The sequence below is a fragment of the Cherax quadricarinatus genome, chromosome 58 (assembly GCF_038502225.1).
Source record: "Cherax quadricarinatus isolate ZL_2023a chromosome 58, ASM3850222v1, whole genome shotgun sequence".
Classification (NCBI taxonomy): Eukaryota; Metazoa; Arthropoda; class Malacostraca; order Decapoda; family Parastacidae; genus Cherax; species Cherax quadricarinatus.
The window spans coordinates 1,649,667-1,667,087 of record NC_091349.1 but is presented as its reverse complement, the minus strand read 5'-3'; positions in this window follow the sequence as shown (position 1 = coordinate 1,667,087).

Here is a 17,421-nt window from a genome sequence, read left to right as displayed (position 1 = left end):
GTTTCTTGCTAGTGCTGGGCACACCAGTGAGCCTCAGTAATGGTCTCCAGCTGTTTCATTATCCTAAAAATGCTAACTAGGTTAGCTTCACTGTAGCACTAAAGGAGGGGCATGAATACTGTAATTCAGAGGATCACTTGAATTGACACATTTGTATGGCACTTCTGCCAAAACTTCTATTAAATTTTGAACATTTCCAATGTAAGAAAAATGTTCATTGTGAAATGCTAAAACTCTAGGGGTTATATAGCATCTTGGGAAGCAAAGTATCCAGGTTTGATCTAAGGAATCAAAAGACATTCTTAATTCCTTGGATCAAGAGACTTTCACTAGTATTATTTTGTTTATTATTAACATATCAGCCATTTCCCACCAAGATAGGATGGCCTGAAAAAGAAAAACTTTCACCATCATTCACTCCATCACTGTCTTGCCAGCGCTGCATTTACACTACAGTTATAAAACTGTATTATTATATTTAAGGATTAGAAGTAAAGCCATAGAGGTTATATAATACGTGAGAAATGGAAGGCAATCATTTTTGACCCAAGAAAGAGGAGGACAGGTCCAATGCCTTGAACTATGAAACCCTTACTGGTGTAAAAAAAAAAAAAAAAAAAAAAAAAAAAAAAAAAAAAAAAAAAAAAAAAAAAAAAAAAAAAAAAAAGTGTTGAATGACCCATGGAGGTTTGCTGCTTAAAATTTACTACAGTATTAATGAAGAACCTTCCTTGAGGAGTCACCAGTAGTGGTAAAGCTTTCTTGGGTAAGAAAATGTCTGCTGACAGGAGTTATAAGGAACTTTTAGTGGCCATGATGTACATTACCCATCATGGGATGGTGTCTACTGTTGAAGCTGTTAGTCAACACTTTGTCAACACACTGCTTTATATTATATTCACAAAAAACTGCTAAGCAAACCCTGCTTTATATGCACTGCAATTCAATTAGCAATGGAAAAATAATACAAGAAAATGACTAATAATAACTTACATAAGATGTATTCAAATAATTTTCAGTAAGACAAGGATATACAGCAGACATTATACACAGCAAACCTTCTATATTATAGGTCATAATAGTCTATAACACAGTCACCACTGCTCTTATATAAGGAGATTTGCTGGAAGTTATATACAGCAAAAACCTTTACATTATTGAGGGTTACAAAATTCTAAAACACAGGATTACCATTGTTGTTGTGGTATATAAGGATATGTTTGAGGTTACACTCTACAAGCCCTTTACACCTCAGGGTTACCATTAAATGTCTCAAAACACTGACTTGACAAATTAACTCACCTAACTGGCAAACTGAGTTTCCTATGCTGGGTGAGTTTTGGAAATAAATTTATTGAATAATCTATCACATTTAATCTGATTTCCATAAACAAAATTTTAAGTGCATTCTCATCAGCAATCAGCTTTTACTGACAACCTTATAAATGGTAATACAATGGTAGAATATATTAACAGTATGTACATAAGACAGTAAGAGGGTTATGGCATTTTATTTATGAAGAAGTTTTGTCCACCAGGAACTATCAATTCCTATAAAGTATAAAGGAAGGAAGGGAGGGAAAGGGAAAGGGGGAAGGGAAGGTGGAAGGGAAGGGGGAAGGGAAGGGAAGGGAAGGGAAGGGGTTGGAGGGAGGGAGGGAGGGAGGAAGGGAGGGAGAGAGGGAGGGAGGGGGAGGGAGGGGGGAGGGAGTGTGAGGGAGGGGGGAGGGAGGGGGAGGGAGGGAGGGAGGGGGAGGGAGGGGGGAGGGAGGGGGAGGGAGGGGGGGGGAGGGAGGGGGGAGGGAGGGGGAGGGGGGGGGAGGGGGAGGGAGGGAGGGGGAGGGAGGGAGGGAGGGAGGGGGAGGGAGGGAGGGGGGAGAGGGGGAGGGAGAGAGAGGGGGGGAGGGAGGGAGGGAGGGGGAGGGAGGGAGAGGGAGGGAGGGAGGGGGAGGGAGAGGGAGGGAGAGAGAGGGGGAGGGAGGGGGAGAGGGGGAGGGAGAGAGAGAGAAATATAAAATATATATATATATATATATATATATATATATATATATATATATAAATATATATATATATATATATATATATATATATATATATATATACAGTGGACCCCCGCATAACGATCACCTCCGAATGCGACCAATTATGTAAGTGTATTTATGTAAATGCATTTGGACGTGTATGTTTGGGGGTCTGAAATGGACTAATCTACTTCACAATATTCCTTATGGGAACAAATTCGGTCAGTACTGGCACCTGAACATACTTCTGGAGTGAAAAAATATCGTTAACCGGGGGTCCACTGTATATATATATATATATATATATATATATATATATATATATATATATATATATATATATATATATACCTGGGGATTGGCAGAGAGCATGTATAGTCCCTTTATATAAAGGGAAAGGGGACAAAAGAGACTGTAAAAATTATAGAGGAATAAGCTTACTGAGTATACCAGGAAAAGTGTACGGTAGGGTTATAATTGAAAGAATTAGAGGTAAGACAGAATGTAGGATTGCGGATGAGCAGGGAGGTTTTGGAGTGGGTAGGGGATGTGTAGATCAGGTGTTTACATTGAAGCATATATGTGAACAGTATTTAGATAAAGATAGGGAAGTTTTTATTGCATTTATGGATTTAGAAAAGGCATGTGATGGAGTGGATAGAGGAGCAATGTGGCAGATGTTGCAAGTATATGGAATAGGTGGTAAGTTATTAAATGCTGTAAAGAGTTTTTATGAGGATGGTGGGGCTCAGGTTAGGGTGTGTAGAAGAGAGGGAGACTACTTCCCGGTAAAAGTAGGTCTTAGACAGGGATGTGTAATGTCACCATGGTTGTTTAATATATTTATAGATGGGGTTGTAAAGGAAGTAAATGCTAGGGTGTTTGGGAGAGGGGTGGGATTAAATTATGGGGAATCAAATTCAAAATGGGAATTGACACAGTTACTTTTTGCTGATGATACTGTGCTTATGGGAGATTCTAAAGAAAAATTGCAAAGGTTAGTGGATGAGTTTGGGAATGTGTGTAAGGGTAGAAAGTTGAAAGTGAACATAGAGAAGAGTAAGGTGATGAGGGTGTCAGATGATTTAGATAAAGAAAAATTGGATATCAAATTGGGGAGGAGGAGTATGGAAGAAGTGAATGTTTTCAGATACTTGGGAGTTGACGTGTCGGCGGATGGATTTATGAAGGATGAGGTTAATCATAGAATTGATGAGGGAAAAAAGGTGAGTGGTGCGTTGAGGTATATGTGGAGTCAAAAAACGTTATCTATGGAGGCAAAGAAGGGAATGTATGAAAGTATAGTAGTACCAACACTCTTATATGGGTGTGAAGCTTGGGTGGTAAATGCAGCAGCGAGGAGACGGTTGGAGGCAGCGGAGATGTCCTGTTTAAGGGCAATGTGTGGTGTAAATATTATGCAGAAAATTCGGAGTGTGGAAATTAGGAGAAGGTGTGGAGTTAATAAAAGTATTAGTCAGAGGGCAGAAGAGGGGTTGTTGAGGTGGTTTGGTCATTTAGAGAGAATGGATCACAGTAGAATGACATGGAAAGCATATAAATCTATAGGGGAAGGAAGGCGGGGTAGGGGTCGTCCTCGAAAGGGTTGGAGAGAGGGGGTAAAGGAGGTTTTGTGGGTAAGGGGCTTGGACTTCCAGCAAGCGTGCGTGAGCGTGTTAGATAGGAGTGAATGGAGACGAATGGTACTTGGGACCTGACGATCTGTTGGAGTGTGAGCAGGGTAATATTTAGTGAAGGGATTCAGGGAAACCGGTTATTTTCATATAGTCGGACTTGAGGGAGGGGGAGGGAGGGAGGGGGGAGGGAGGGAGGGGGGAGGGAGGGGGAGGGAGGGAGGGGGGAGGGAGGGGGAGGGAGGGGGGAGGGAGGGGGGAGGGAGGGGGAGGGAGGGGGGAGGGAGGGGAAGGGAGGGGGAAAGGAGGGGGAGGGATGGGGGGAGGGAGGGGGAGGGGGGAGGGGGAGGGAGGAGGGGGAGGGAGGGAGGGGAGGGAGGGAGGGAGGGGGAGGGGGAGAGGGGGAGGGAGAGAGAGGGGGAGGGAGGGAGGGGGAGGGAGAGGGAGGGAGAGAGAGGGGGAGGGAGGGGGAGGGGGAGAGGGGGAGGGAGAGAGAGAGAGAAATATAAAATATATATATATATATATATATATATATATATATATATATATATATATATATATATATATATATATATATATACAGTGGACCCCCGCATAACGATCACCTCCGAATGCGACCAATTATGTAAGTGTATTTATGTAAATGCGTTTGGACGTGTATGTTTGGGGGTCTGACAGGGACTACTCTACTTCACAAGATTCCTTATGGGAACAAATTCGGTCAGTACTGGCACCTGAACATACTTCTGGAGTGAAAAAATATCGTTAACCGGGGGTCCACTGTATATATATATATATATATATATATATATATATATATATATATATATAGCTGGGGATTGGCAGAGAGCATGTATAGTCCCTTTATATAAAGGGAAAGGGGACAAAAGAGACTGTAAAAATTATAGAGGAATAAGCTTACTGAGTATACCAGGAAAAGTGTACGGTAGGGTTATAATTGAAAGAATTAGAGGTAAGACAGAATGTAGGATTGCGGATGAGCAGGGAGGTTTTGGAGTGGGTAGGGGATGTGTAGATCAGGTGTTTACATTGAAGCATATATGTGAACAGTATTTAGATAAAGATAGGGAAGTTTTTATTGCATTTATGGATTTAGAAAAGGCATGTGATGGAGTGGATAGAGGAGCAATGTGGCAGATGTTGCAAGTATATGGAATAGGTGGTAAGTTATTAAATGCTGTAAAGAGTTTTTATGAGGATGGTGGGGCTCAGGTTAGGGTGTGTAGAAGAGAGGGAGACTACTTCCCGGTAAAAGTAGGTCTTAGACAGGGATGTGTAATGTCACCATGGTTGTTTAATATATTTATAGATGGGGTTGTAAAGGAAGTAAATGCTAGGGTGTTTGGGAGAGGGGTGGGATTAAATTATGGGGAATCAAATTCAAAATGGGAATTGACACAGTTACTTTTTGCTGATGATACTGTGCTTATGGGAGATTCTAAAGAAAAATTGCAAAGGTTAGTGGATGAGTTTGGGAATGTGTGTAAGGGTAGAAAGTTGAAAGTGAACATAGAGAAGAGTAAGGTGATGAGGGTGTCAGATGATTTAGATAAAGAAAAATTGGATATCAAATTGGGGAGGAGGAGTATGGAAGAAGTGAATGTTTTCAGATACTTGGGAGTTGACGTGTCGGCGGATGGATTTATGAAGGATGAGGTTAATCATAGAATTGATGAGGGAAAAAAGGTGAGTGGTGCGTTGAGGTATATGTGGAGTCAAAAAACGTTATCTATGGAGGCAAAGAAGGGAATGTATGAAAGTATAGTAGTACCAACACTCTTATATGGGTGTGAAGCTTGGGTGGTAAATGCAGCAGCGAGGAGACGGTTGGAGGCAGCGGAGATGTCCTGTTTAAGGGCAATGTGTGGTGTAAATATTATGCAGAAAATTCGGAGTGTGGAAATTAGGAGAAGGTGTGGAGTTAATAAAAGTATTAGTCAGAGGGCAGAAGAGGGGTTGTTGAGGTGGTTTGGTCATTTAGAGAGAATGGATCACAGTAGAATGACATGGAAAGCATATAAATCTATAGGGGAAGGAAGGCGGGGTAGGGGTCGTCCTCGAAAGGGTTGGAGAGAGGGGGTAAAGGAGGTTTTGTGGGTAAGGGGCTTGGACTTCCAGCAAGCGTGCGTGAGCGTGTTAGATAGGAGTGAATGGAGACGAATGGTACTTGGGACCTGACGATCTGTTGGAGTGTGAGCAGGGTAATATTTAGTGAAGGGATTCAGGGAAACCGGTTATTTTCATATAGTCGGACTTGAGTCCTGGAAATGGGAAGTACAATGCCTGCACTTTAAAGGAGGGGTTTGGGATATTGGCAGTTTGGAGGGATATGTTGTGTATCTTTATATGTGTATGCTTCTAGACTGTTGTATTCTGAGCACCTCTGCAAAAACAGTGATAATGTGCGAGTGTGATGAAAGTGTTGAATGATGATGAAAGTATTTTCTTTTTTGGGGATTTTCTTTCTTTTTTGGGTCACCCTGCCTCGGTGGGAGACGGCCGACTTGTTGAAAAAAAAAAAAAAAAAAAAAAAAAAAAAAAAAATATATATATATATATATATATATATATATATACATAGATTTATTATTATTATAATCAAAAAGAAGCGCTAAGCCACAAGGACTATACAGCGCTGCAGGGCAGGAAGGAAGTGAGGGCATCAGGTGGCAAAAGGGAGATGAATGAGTAATAGGTTACGGATAACAGCGGGGCAGTGGATGGTGAAAGGGTAAAGGGCAGCAAGAGACTGAACTAGAAAGGGCTGAGGGGAGTGCGAAAAGTATCATCAGAGTTTGTGGAGTAAATCAGTCGTTGTCAAGAAGTCAATGAGAGAGTCAGGATTAAAGGAGGGTCCATCAGCAAGAAGGGAAGGTAAAGAGAGAGTAGTAGAACGAAGACGACGTTGGAGGTAAATTCTGCGTGCTCGTTGATAGAGAGGGCAGTCTAACAGAATGTGGCTAATCGATACTGGAACTTGACACTGCTCACAGAGAGGAGCAGGGTGCCTTTCCATGAGATACCCATGAGTAAGACGAGTGTGGCCAATGCGAAGGCGGGAGAGAGTGGTCTCCCAACCTCGGCACTGATGACAAGAAGACGGCCAGTAACCTATGCTCGGTTTAATAGAATGAAGTTTGTTACCGAGCAGAGTTGACCAACGTTGTTGCCAACGGGTGCGAAGGTGGGTAGCTATTGTAGCAAAATAGTCAAGAAATGGGACACCTCGATAGGAAATTGGTAGGTCATGTACTGCTGACCGCGCAGCAGTGTCTGCCTGTTCATTGCCCTGTATGTCGACATGACCAGGGACCCAACAAAAAACAATATCTTTATGTTTGGTAGAGATACGGCGTAGCCAAAGTTGGATACGGAGAACTAGGGGATGAGATGTATCAAATTTTCGTATAGCCTGTAGAGCACTAAGGGAGTCTGAGACTACTACAAATGATGACATAGGCATAGATGCGATACGAATAAGTGCTGCAAGAATGGCATACAGTTCAGCAGTAAAAATGCTAGCTGAAGATAGTAAATGTCCCCGCACGACGCTGTCCGGAAACACTGCTGCGAATCCGACGCCGTCTGAAGACTTAGAGCCATCTGTGTACACAGCAGTGGCATGAGAATGGGAATGGAAGTGATCAAGAAAAAGAGAGCGGGAAGCCACCGTAGGCAGTTGAGCTTTCGAGCAAGGGAGTGAGAAAGAACAGACCCGAACAGCTGGAACTTCCCAGGGGGGTAGGGAAAAGTGAGATGCTACATGAACATATAAAGGTGGTAACTGAAGGGAAGACAAGAGTGAATGTAGGCGAAGAGAAAAGGGACGGAGCAAACAGGGGCGGCGAACGAATAAAGAATGTCTACTAATATCGGTGACGATTCTATAAATGGAAGGATTGTGTAGATCGTGAGAGCGTACATAGTAGCGAAGGCAATGGGCATCACGGCGATCAGACAAGGATGGAACATTCGCTTCTGCATAGAGGCTCTCAACAGGGGAAGAGCGAAAAGCACCAAGGCACAAACGTAAACCTTGGTGATGGATAGAGTTAAGGCTAGAGAGAGTAGCAGGAGAGGCCGCGGAATAAATCTGGTCACCATAATCGAGTTTCGATAAAACGAGGGCTGAATGTAGGAGAAGCAGAGTTCGACGATCAGCTCCCCAGGAAAGATGAGCAAGGGTTTTAAGAAGGTTTAGCCGGCTGTGACAAATTGCCTTCAGAGAGGTTATGTGAGGTTTCCAGGATAACCGACGGTCAAAGAGAAGGCCTAGAAACCTGACTGTATCACGTTCGGGGATACGGGAGCCATAGAGGTACAAAGGATGATCGGAGATAACAGAGCGTCTAGTGAAAGTAATTTGGTGAGTTTTGGTACTTGAAAATTTAAACCCATGCGTGGTGGCCCAAGTGGAAACACGGTCGACCGCATGCTGGAGAGAAACTGCAATAAGATGACAGTCAGCGCCTGCACAAGCAATAGCGAAGTCATCAACATAGAGTGATGACCAAACATTGGGTGGAAGAACAGAGGCCAAATCATTTATAGCAAGGAGAAAAAGTGTTGTGCTTAGAACACATCCCTGAGGGACACCTTCAGCTTGGACGAAGTCCGGGGAAAGAACATTATTGACTCGAACACGGAAATGTCTGTCAGTTAAAAAGTTCTTAAGGAAGGATGGTAGATTGCCTCGGAGGCCTAAGGAATGGGCCTGGGCCAAAATATTATACCTCCAAGTTGTGTCATATGCCTTCTCAAGGTCAAAAAATATGGCAATAACTGAGTGATTATTCGCAAAGGCATTACGAACATACGTATCCAAGCGAAGTAAGGGGTCTATGGTAGAACGACCCTTACGAAAGCCATATTGACTAGCGGAGAGACTGTTGTGTGTCTCTAAATACCACATTAAACGTCGATTTACGAGACGTTCCATCACTTTGCAAACTGCACTAGTAAGAGCGATGGGGCGATAGTGGGAGGCATCATGTCCAGTAGTACCCGGTTTGCGGAAAGGAAGAACAATGGCAGATTTCCACAGCTGGGGAAGAACTCCTTGTGCCCAAATAAGATTGAAGAGGTGTAAGAGGACTACAAGGGCTGACCGATGTAAATGTTGTAACATACGAATATGAATGTCGTCAGGCCCAGCTGCCGATGATCGGCAAGCTGAGAGCGTTGCCTCCAGTTCTTGAAGTGTAAAAGGCACATTATACTGTTCTTCTCTGAGAGAAGAAAAGTCCAAGGGCACTAACTCTCTGGCAGACTTTGAGGAAAGAAACGAGGGGCATAGATGGAGCCCTCGGGAAATACGGACCAGATGTGTGCCAAGTTCAATGGCAACGTCGAGAGGGTTTGCTACATCAACACCTGCGACCCGTAGAACAGGAGCTGGGTCAGGAGAGTATTTACCACTCAATTTCCTCACTTTTTTCCAGACTGCACTCATAGAAGAAGCAGAGGTGATGGTGGAAACATAGTCTCGCCAACAAGTGCGTTTAGCTTCACGGATGACACGGCGAGCGATCGCACGCTTCTGCTTAAAATCAAGAAGTCTCTCAGCGGTTCTATTGTACCGGTACCTGCCCCATGCAGCACGCTTCAAACGTACTGCACGAGCACAAGCGGGAGACCACCAAGGCACGCACTTCTGAGAATGCCTGCCTGAGGTTTGGGGTATAGAATGAGAAGCTGCGGTATAAACTGACGTCGAGAAGATGTGTAGGAGCTCATCAATGGAGGATGAAGAAGGAACCTCACTAAAAGCAGTGAGGTGTGAGTAAAGATCCCAATTTGCTCGATCAAACTGCCAGCGAGGGCTACGGAAAGGTGGTGAATAGGAAGGAGAAGTAAGAATGATCGGAAAATGATCGCTGTCATGTAAGTCTGGTAGAACAGACCAGGTGAAGTCTAGTGCAGTGGAGGAAGAGCAGACTGATAGATCGATGCAAGAGAGAGTATGAGTACGAGGATCAAAATGGGTGGGAGTACCCGTATTTAAAACATGGAGGGGGTGAGAGGCAAGAAAAGCTTCCAACTGAATGCCACGTGAGTCACAATGAGACCCCCCCCAGAGGAAATGGTGGGCATTAAAATCACCAAGTAACAGAAGTGGTGGTGGTAAGGATGAAACAAGAAAGGCAAAGTCTGGGATAGAAAATGCTCGAGAAGGAGAGAGATATAAAGAACATATTGTAAACCACTTATTCAAGTGGATACGGGCTGCAGTGTAATGCAGCGATGTATGGACAAATAGTTGACAGTACGGAATATCATTGCGTAGAAGAAGGGCACTTTCATTAAAGGTCCCATCTGAGAAAGGATCCGAAGAATACAATAAATTATAGCCTGAGATAGGTTGGAAAACAGCCGAGTTTAATTTTGGTTCTTGTAAGCAAGCACCAACAGGGGAAAACCTGGAAAGCAACATCTGAAGCTCACCCCGATTACCCCTGAGGCCGCGGATATTCCACTGTAAATAGGCCATGATTGGCGATGAAGAAAATATCAGGAATCTGTAGGTAAAGGCACCTACGGACTAGAGGGGTTAGAAAAGTCAACGTGTGGTGGCATTGGAAGATGTTCAAGTAGCGAAGGAACGGAGCGTTGCGAAGAATGGGGTTGTGAAGATGGAGGAGAGGGAAGAGAAGGAACAGGAAGTGAATCAGTGTCCATTGAAGGTTTAGTCTCTGCAATATATTCTGAAATGGCTTCAAGTGTTTCTGAATTCAAAGATGTATGGGAGACCATATTGGAGATAGGAGGAGGAGGGTGAGTAAAGATTGGGACAGTAATGGACTGTACCAAAGTAGAGGGGGAGGGAAAAGTGTAAGGGACTGGAGATGAAGTGTGGGGGGGGACAGAAGAGGCAGAAACCTGGGAGGTGACAGAAGAGGGAGAAACTTGGGAGGGGACGGGGGTGGAAGGCATAGTACGAGGAGGAGGGTGAATCTCCACACTTGTAATAGAGCCAGAGAGAGGGGAAGAACTAGGTACAGAGACTGGAAAGGTAAAGTGTGGAGGCGGAAGAAGGGAAGGAAGGGGCAAAGAAGATTTGAGCAATGTGGATTTTTTGGACTTCTGAGTAGAGGGGCGATTGGTATTAGGTGTCGTACGAGGTCTTGTCGATACTGGGGCTTGTGAGGAAGGACGCGAAGATGTGAGAACAGACTGAGTTGTAGTCGGGACGTCAGAGCCAAGGACAGCAAAAGGATTAGATGCCGTAGTGGCTATGGGAGGGGTAACAACAGAGGAGGCTGCAGAAGATGGGACCCCAGAAGTGGGGGGACGTTTGGAAACACGAGAATAAGAAACACGGGGTAGTCTCCCTTGGAGGCGGAGATGAGTAACTGCCATAGCATAAGGGAGACCTTCTGCCTCTTTGAGGCAACGGATTTCACGTTCATTTAAGTAGACCTGGCAACGGCGGGAGTACGAAGGGTGAGCTTCATTACAATTAAGGCAAGATGGAGGTTGACTGCAAGATGTATTAGAATGGTCGTCGGCACCACAGACTGGGCATTCGGCCATAGATCTGCAATATTTCGCTGGGTGACCAAAACGCCAGCAATTTCTACATTGTTGCGGTGTAGGTATCACCTTTCGAACTTGTAACCGATGTCCCGCGACATATACAGAGGACGGGAGTTCTCGGCTGTCAAAAGTTAAACGAGCCACATTGCAAGGGTAACGTCTCCGCCCCCGGGCAGGAAGGACATAAGTGTCTACTTTGAGGATTGGGAGATCCTGGAGTTCCAGCTGTTCAAAAATGTCATTGCCACATGACTGGAAATTCTGTTGGACTATGGTATGGGGCAGAATGACAGTACCACTACAAGAATTGAGAGAAAGATGTTTTTCAATAGTGATAGGAGTAGTATCGATATTCGAAAGGAGAGAAAGATCATGAGCTTGGGTAGCATTCTGGACAGTGACGATGCGCGTACCGCTCTTGAGAGCGTGAAATGAAATATCTCTGCCAACATGACGCAGGAGCGCTTTGGCAATACTATGGTCAGAAAGGTAGGCAGAAGAAGAAGTTGGTCTTAAAGTAAAGAATTTAGTCCATTGTGTGGTCCGAAACTGAGCGTGGAGAGGGAGTGCTTGACGTGTCGGTCGTTTCCGAGTAGAATGGGAAGGTAACGACGGAGCATCATCAGGAGATTGACGTTGGCGTTTAGGAGTAGGACCGGAGTTGGTCCGGCATGAAATGGGTGGGCGATTCGAAAATTGCCGTACCGTAGAGGGAGAAGCCGGAAGCATAGTCAAAGGAGAGCGGAGTTCAGACAAATCGAAGGAGTCAGTCGAAGCCCCGGTACCTGAAGCGGGTGAGGAAACAGCACCAGCAAGAGGTACAGGGGCATCAGGAGTGTCCGAAGAGTGGTCTAAACACAAGGCAGGGTCAGAATGGGGTGCGGTATCAAGAAGGGGCCCGGGGGTAGTGGTTTCATGGACTAGGGCTGCCATGGTTAGGTTACTCCTTTGCTTTTTGTTTTTAAGAAAAAAAAAGAAAGAAGAAAAGAAAATAAAAACAAAAAAAAGAATAAAAAAAGGGGGGAGCGGGGAGGAATAGTTCCCAGGAGGAATGAAAGGGCCGGAAATCTCCCTCCGCGCCCAAGAGGACTCGACACCGCTAGTAGCGCAGATGCAGCATGGAACCCGTGCCATACCCTACCCTTCATGCCAGTAAACCAGCAATCCGGGATAGCAACCTCACATCTGCCGAGCTACCTCGGTGGACAAAAGAGAGGGCGGCCGGATATCCGCCACAAAGCATACCTCCTTCAGCCACCACCCCCGGAATCCGAAAGGTGGCTTCCAGAGATACACCCGTCGCCCAAAAGACACCCAAAGCTACTCCGGGATACCGGAGAGGGATCGGGACATCCCTAGGCAATCCAGATTCCACGGCAAACTACGCCACCGCCAAGGAACCTCAACGGAATGGGATCGACCCCGGTGTCCTTTCCCCTACCTAGGAACTAGCGCGCCTGTGGGAGAAATCACGAAGGCTAAAAAGAGGAAGGGCAAAAGGGAGGGGTGAGGAGGAGGAGGAGGAATGGAAAAAGGGGAGGATGGGGAGGATGGGATAGGGGAGGGGAGAATGGGGGGTAATTAGGTTCGGTCTGAGGAAGAAGACCGACAGGGCTAATTCCTCAGACCAAGAGCCTCTTCACCACGCCAAGGAGCCCCCCTTGAAGAGGATATATACATAGAGATTGATTGAAGGAGAGAGAGAGACAGACAGAAAGACAGAGACACACAGAGAGACACACAGAATTTTTTTTTTCAACAAGTCAACCGTGTCCCACCTATAGGCAGGGTGACCCAAAAAGAAAGAAAATCCCCAAAACGAAAATACTTTCATCATCAGTCAACACTTTCACCTCACTCATACATAATCACTGTTTTTGCAGAGGCACCCAGATACAACAGCTTAGAAGCATATACAGTGGACCCTCGACCAGCGATGGCATCGATTAACGATAAATCTGACTAGCGATACATTTTATCGCAAAATTTTTGCCTCGATTAGCGCTAAAAAAATTGACCAACACTATTCGTTCCGTCTGAGACGTGTCCACTTCTGGCCAGTGTTTAAAAGCCAGCCAGCCACCGCGGTCGCTTCCAAGCATACAATCGGAACATTTAATATTATCACAGCCTTTTTAGTGATTGCACCTGCAAAATAAGTTACCATGGGCCCCAAGAAAGCTTCTAGTGCCAATCCTACAGCAAAAATGGTGAGAATTACTATGGATATGAAGAAAGAGATCATTGCTAAGTGGAGTGCGTGTCTCCGAGCTGGCCAGGTTGTACACAAAACCCCAATCAACCATCGCTACTATTGTGGCCAAGAAAACGGCAATCAAGGAAGCTGTTCTTGCCAAAGGTGCAACTATGTTTTCGAAACTGAGATCGCAAGTGATAGAAGATGTTGAGACTGTTATTGGTGTGGATAAACGAAAAACAGATAGCAGGAGATAGCATCTCTCAAGCGATCATATGTGAAAAGGCTAGGAAGTTGCATGACGATTAGAAAAATGCCAGCAACTAGTGGTGATGTGAGTGAATTTAAGGCCAGCAAAGGTTGGTTTGAGAGATTTAAGAATTGTAGTGGCATACATAGTATGATAAGGCATGGTGAGGCTGCCAGTTTGGACCAAAAAGCAGCTGAAAAATATGTGCAGGAATTCAAGGAGTACATAGACAGTGAAGGACTGAAACCTGAACAAGTGTTTAATGGTGACACTGACAATGTTGTGAAACACTTTAGGAATGTCATAAAGGAACGGGAGGTACAGGCCTCTATTTTTATTTTATTTTTTTTTTAATTAGTAATTTTAGCATACATACAGAGGTACAAAAAAATACAGGTAAGAGCAGCATGCCAAAGCCACTTATATGCATAGCATTACGGGCTGGCTTAAAATTAACTTAAGATTAACTAAGCAATGATGAAATCAGTGATAAAACATTATTGTAAACAGATAACTATAAAGCACAAATGAGTATTACAAAGACAGGTCATATGGTTGCATGCATTGCTGTACATTCAGTCGAATGGAGTATTCTGTTAGGTAGTGTATTTAAAAAAATAATGAAGTTAGATTGGGTCCTAGGTTTAACATTTGTGTGATATAATTGTGAGTAACATTTAGGATATACAATTTATAAGGTTCAGTTATTCAGTATTTATTTGGTTTTGAGTAAGTGATCTTTGAGAAGAGACTTGAATTTATAAACAGGTAGTGTTTCTTTTATATTTACAGGTAATGAATTCCAGATTTTAGGGCCTTTTATGTGCATTGAGTTTTTGCATAGCGTGAGATGGACACGAGGAACATCAAAGAGTGATCTGTGCCTTGTGTTATGGTCATGTGTTCTGTTGAGGTTGGCAAGGAGATGTTTGAGGGGAGGGTTAATATCAGAGTTAAGTGTTCTATGTATGTAATAGGTGCAGTAATAAGTATGGATGTTTTGTATGGTGAGTAGGTTTAGTGTTTTGAATATTGGTGGAGTGTGCTGCCTGTAGTGAGAATTTGTTATCATTCTAACTGCAGCCTTTTGTTGGGTAATTAGTGGTCTGAGATGGTTAATTGTTGTTGAGCCCCATGCACAAATTCCATAGGTGAGATAGGGGTAAATAAGAGAGTGATAAAGGGCCAGGAGGGCTGACTGTGGAACATAGTACCGTATCTTCGATAGTATGCCTACAGTCTTGGAAATTTTCTTAGAAATTTGTTGTATATGTGTATGAAATTTGAGTCTATTATCAAGGTGGATTCCTAAGAATTTTCCCTGTTAGCTTTGTGATAGGTGATCTGTTTATCATTATGTTAAGAGGGACATCTGTAGCTGTTACCAAACTGAATGAAGTAGGTTTTGTCAATGTTTAGTGTAAGTTTGTTAGTCCTCATCCAGGTAGATATTTTCTGTAATTTGGTATTTACAGTATTGGCTAGCGTGACTGGGCTCGGGTGAGAGAAGACGTATGTAGTGTCATCTGCAAATAGTGTGGGTTTGAGTAATTGCGAAGCATTTGGTAGGTCATTTATGTATAGGAGAAAGAGAAGAGGGCCAAGGACACTTCCCTGTGGGACACCAACTGTAATTGGTTGAGCGGAAGAGCTTGCCCCATTTGCGTACACATATATGTATTGGCTTCTGTTGCTGAGATATGACTTGAGGTAGTTGAGGGAGTGCCCTCTAATACCATAGTGTGACAATTTTACGTGGAGCAAGTCATGGTCAACTGTATCAAAAGCTTTACGTAAGTCAATGAAGATCCCCAGTGGGACTTCTTTTTTCTCTATTGCAGTGTATATATGTTCTAGCATGTGTATAATAGCATCAGTATTTTTATTAGGCCTGAATCCAAATTGGCAGGGGTTGAGAATGTTTTGGGAGATGAGGTAGGAGTAGATTCGTTTATGAATTAATTTTTCGAAGATTTTTGAGAGAGGGTGTAAATTGGATATTGGCCTATAGTTATTCAACTCTGTTTGGTCTCCTTTATGGATCGGGGTGACCCTTGCTATTTTGAGAGCTGTAGGGAAGGTGGAGGATTCAATGGATTTGTTAAAGAGTGTTGCAGTGATTGGTGATAGTACTTGTGACACTTTTTTGTATATAAAGGGTGGTAAGGTATTTAAATCTCCTGCCTTGTTTTTTAGTGCGTTGATAATAAGGGAGACTTCGTATGGGTTAGTCAGAGCTAGGAACAGTGTGTTCGGGTAGTTGCCAGTGAGGTAGTCATTTGGTGGGGTATCTGAGCTTGAGATTTTATTGGCAAGGTTTTGTCCTATAGTGGAGAAGAAATCATTGAGTCTGTTTGCTGTCTTTTTTATATCACCTCGTAAGTTGGATAATCTGTTCTCATAATACAATTTTTTTGCCCTTCTTATCAGGCTGGTTAGGATTGACGAGTAACGTTTTGTTTGGTCTCTGGTTATGTGACCCATTCTGTACTGTTTTTCATATCGGTGTTTTGTATTTATGGACAGAGGTCCAGTGACTCTCAAGCTGGTCCTAGTGGCATTAAAAGAAGAAGGGAAGTAACCCTGAAAAAGGACTTGCCACCTCAAGTCCTAATGGAAGGGGATTCCCCTTCTAAACACTAAGACCATTAACACACTCCCCTCTTCCCATCCCATCAATCATCACCAGATCTTCAATAAAGGTAAGTGTCATGTAACTGTGCATGTCTTCTTCAGTTTGTGTGTATTAAAATTAATATTTCATGTGCTAAATTTTTTTTTTCAATACTTTTGGGTGTCTTGCACGGATTAATTTGATTTCCATTATTTCTTATGGGGAAAATTAACTTGACTAACGATTATTTTGACTAATGATGAGCTCTCAGGAACGGATTAATAGCGTTAGTCGAGGGTCCACTGTACAGCGGACCCCCGCATAACGATCACCTCCGAATGCGACCAATTATGTAAGTGTATTTATGTAAGTGCATTTGTACGTGTATGTTTGGGGGTCTGAAATGGACTAATCTACTTCACAATATTCCTTACAGGAACAAACTCGGTCAGTACTGGCACGTGAACATACTTCTGGAGTGAAAAAATATCGTTAACTGGGGGTCCACTGTATAAAGATACAATATAAAAAGTGACCTGAAATAATATAATAAAGCCCATGTAGAATATAATAACAGGGACCCAATTATATATATACCATCCTATTACACATCCCTCCAAACTGCCAATATCCCAAACCCCTCCTTAAAGTGCAGGCATTGTACTTCCCATTTCCAGAACTCAAGTCCGGCTGTATAAAAATAACCGGTTTCCCTGAATCCCTTCACTAAATATTACCCTGCTCACACTCCAACAGCTATAGTATTTACAACCCAAGCTTCACACCCATGTGTGTTGGTACCACTACACTTTCATATATTCCCTTCTTTGCCTCCATAAATAACATTTTTTTGTTGCCACATATACCTCAATGCACCACTCACCTCCTTTCCTTCATCAATTCTATGGTTAAACTCATCCTTCATAAACCCATCCACTGACAAGTCAGCTCCCAAATATCTGAAAACATTCACTTCTTCCATACTCCTCTCCAATGTGATATCCAATTTTTCTTTATCTAAATCGTTTGATACCCTTAGCACCTTACTCTTATCTATGTTCACTTTCAACTTTCTACCTTTACAAACCCTCCCAAACTCATCCACTAACCTTTGTAACTTTTCTTTAGAAAATAAACAAACA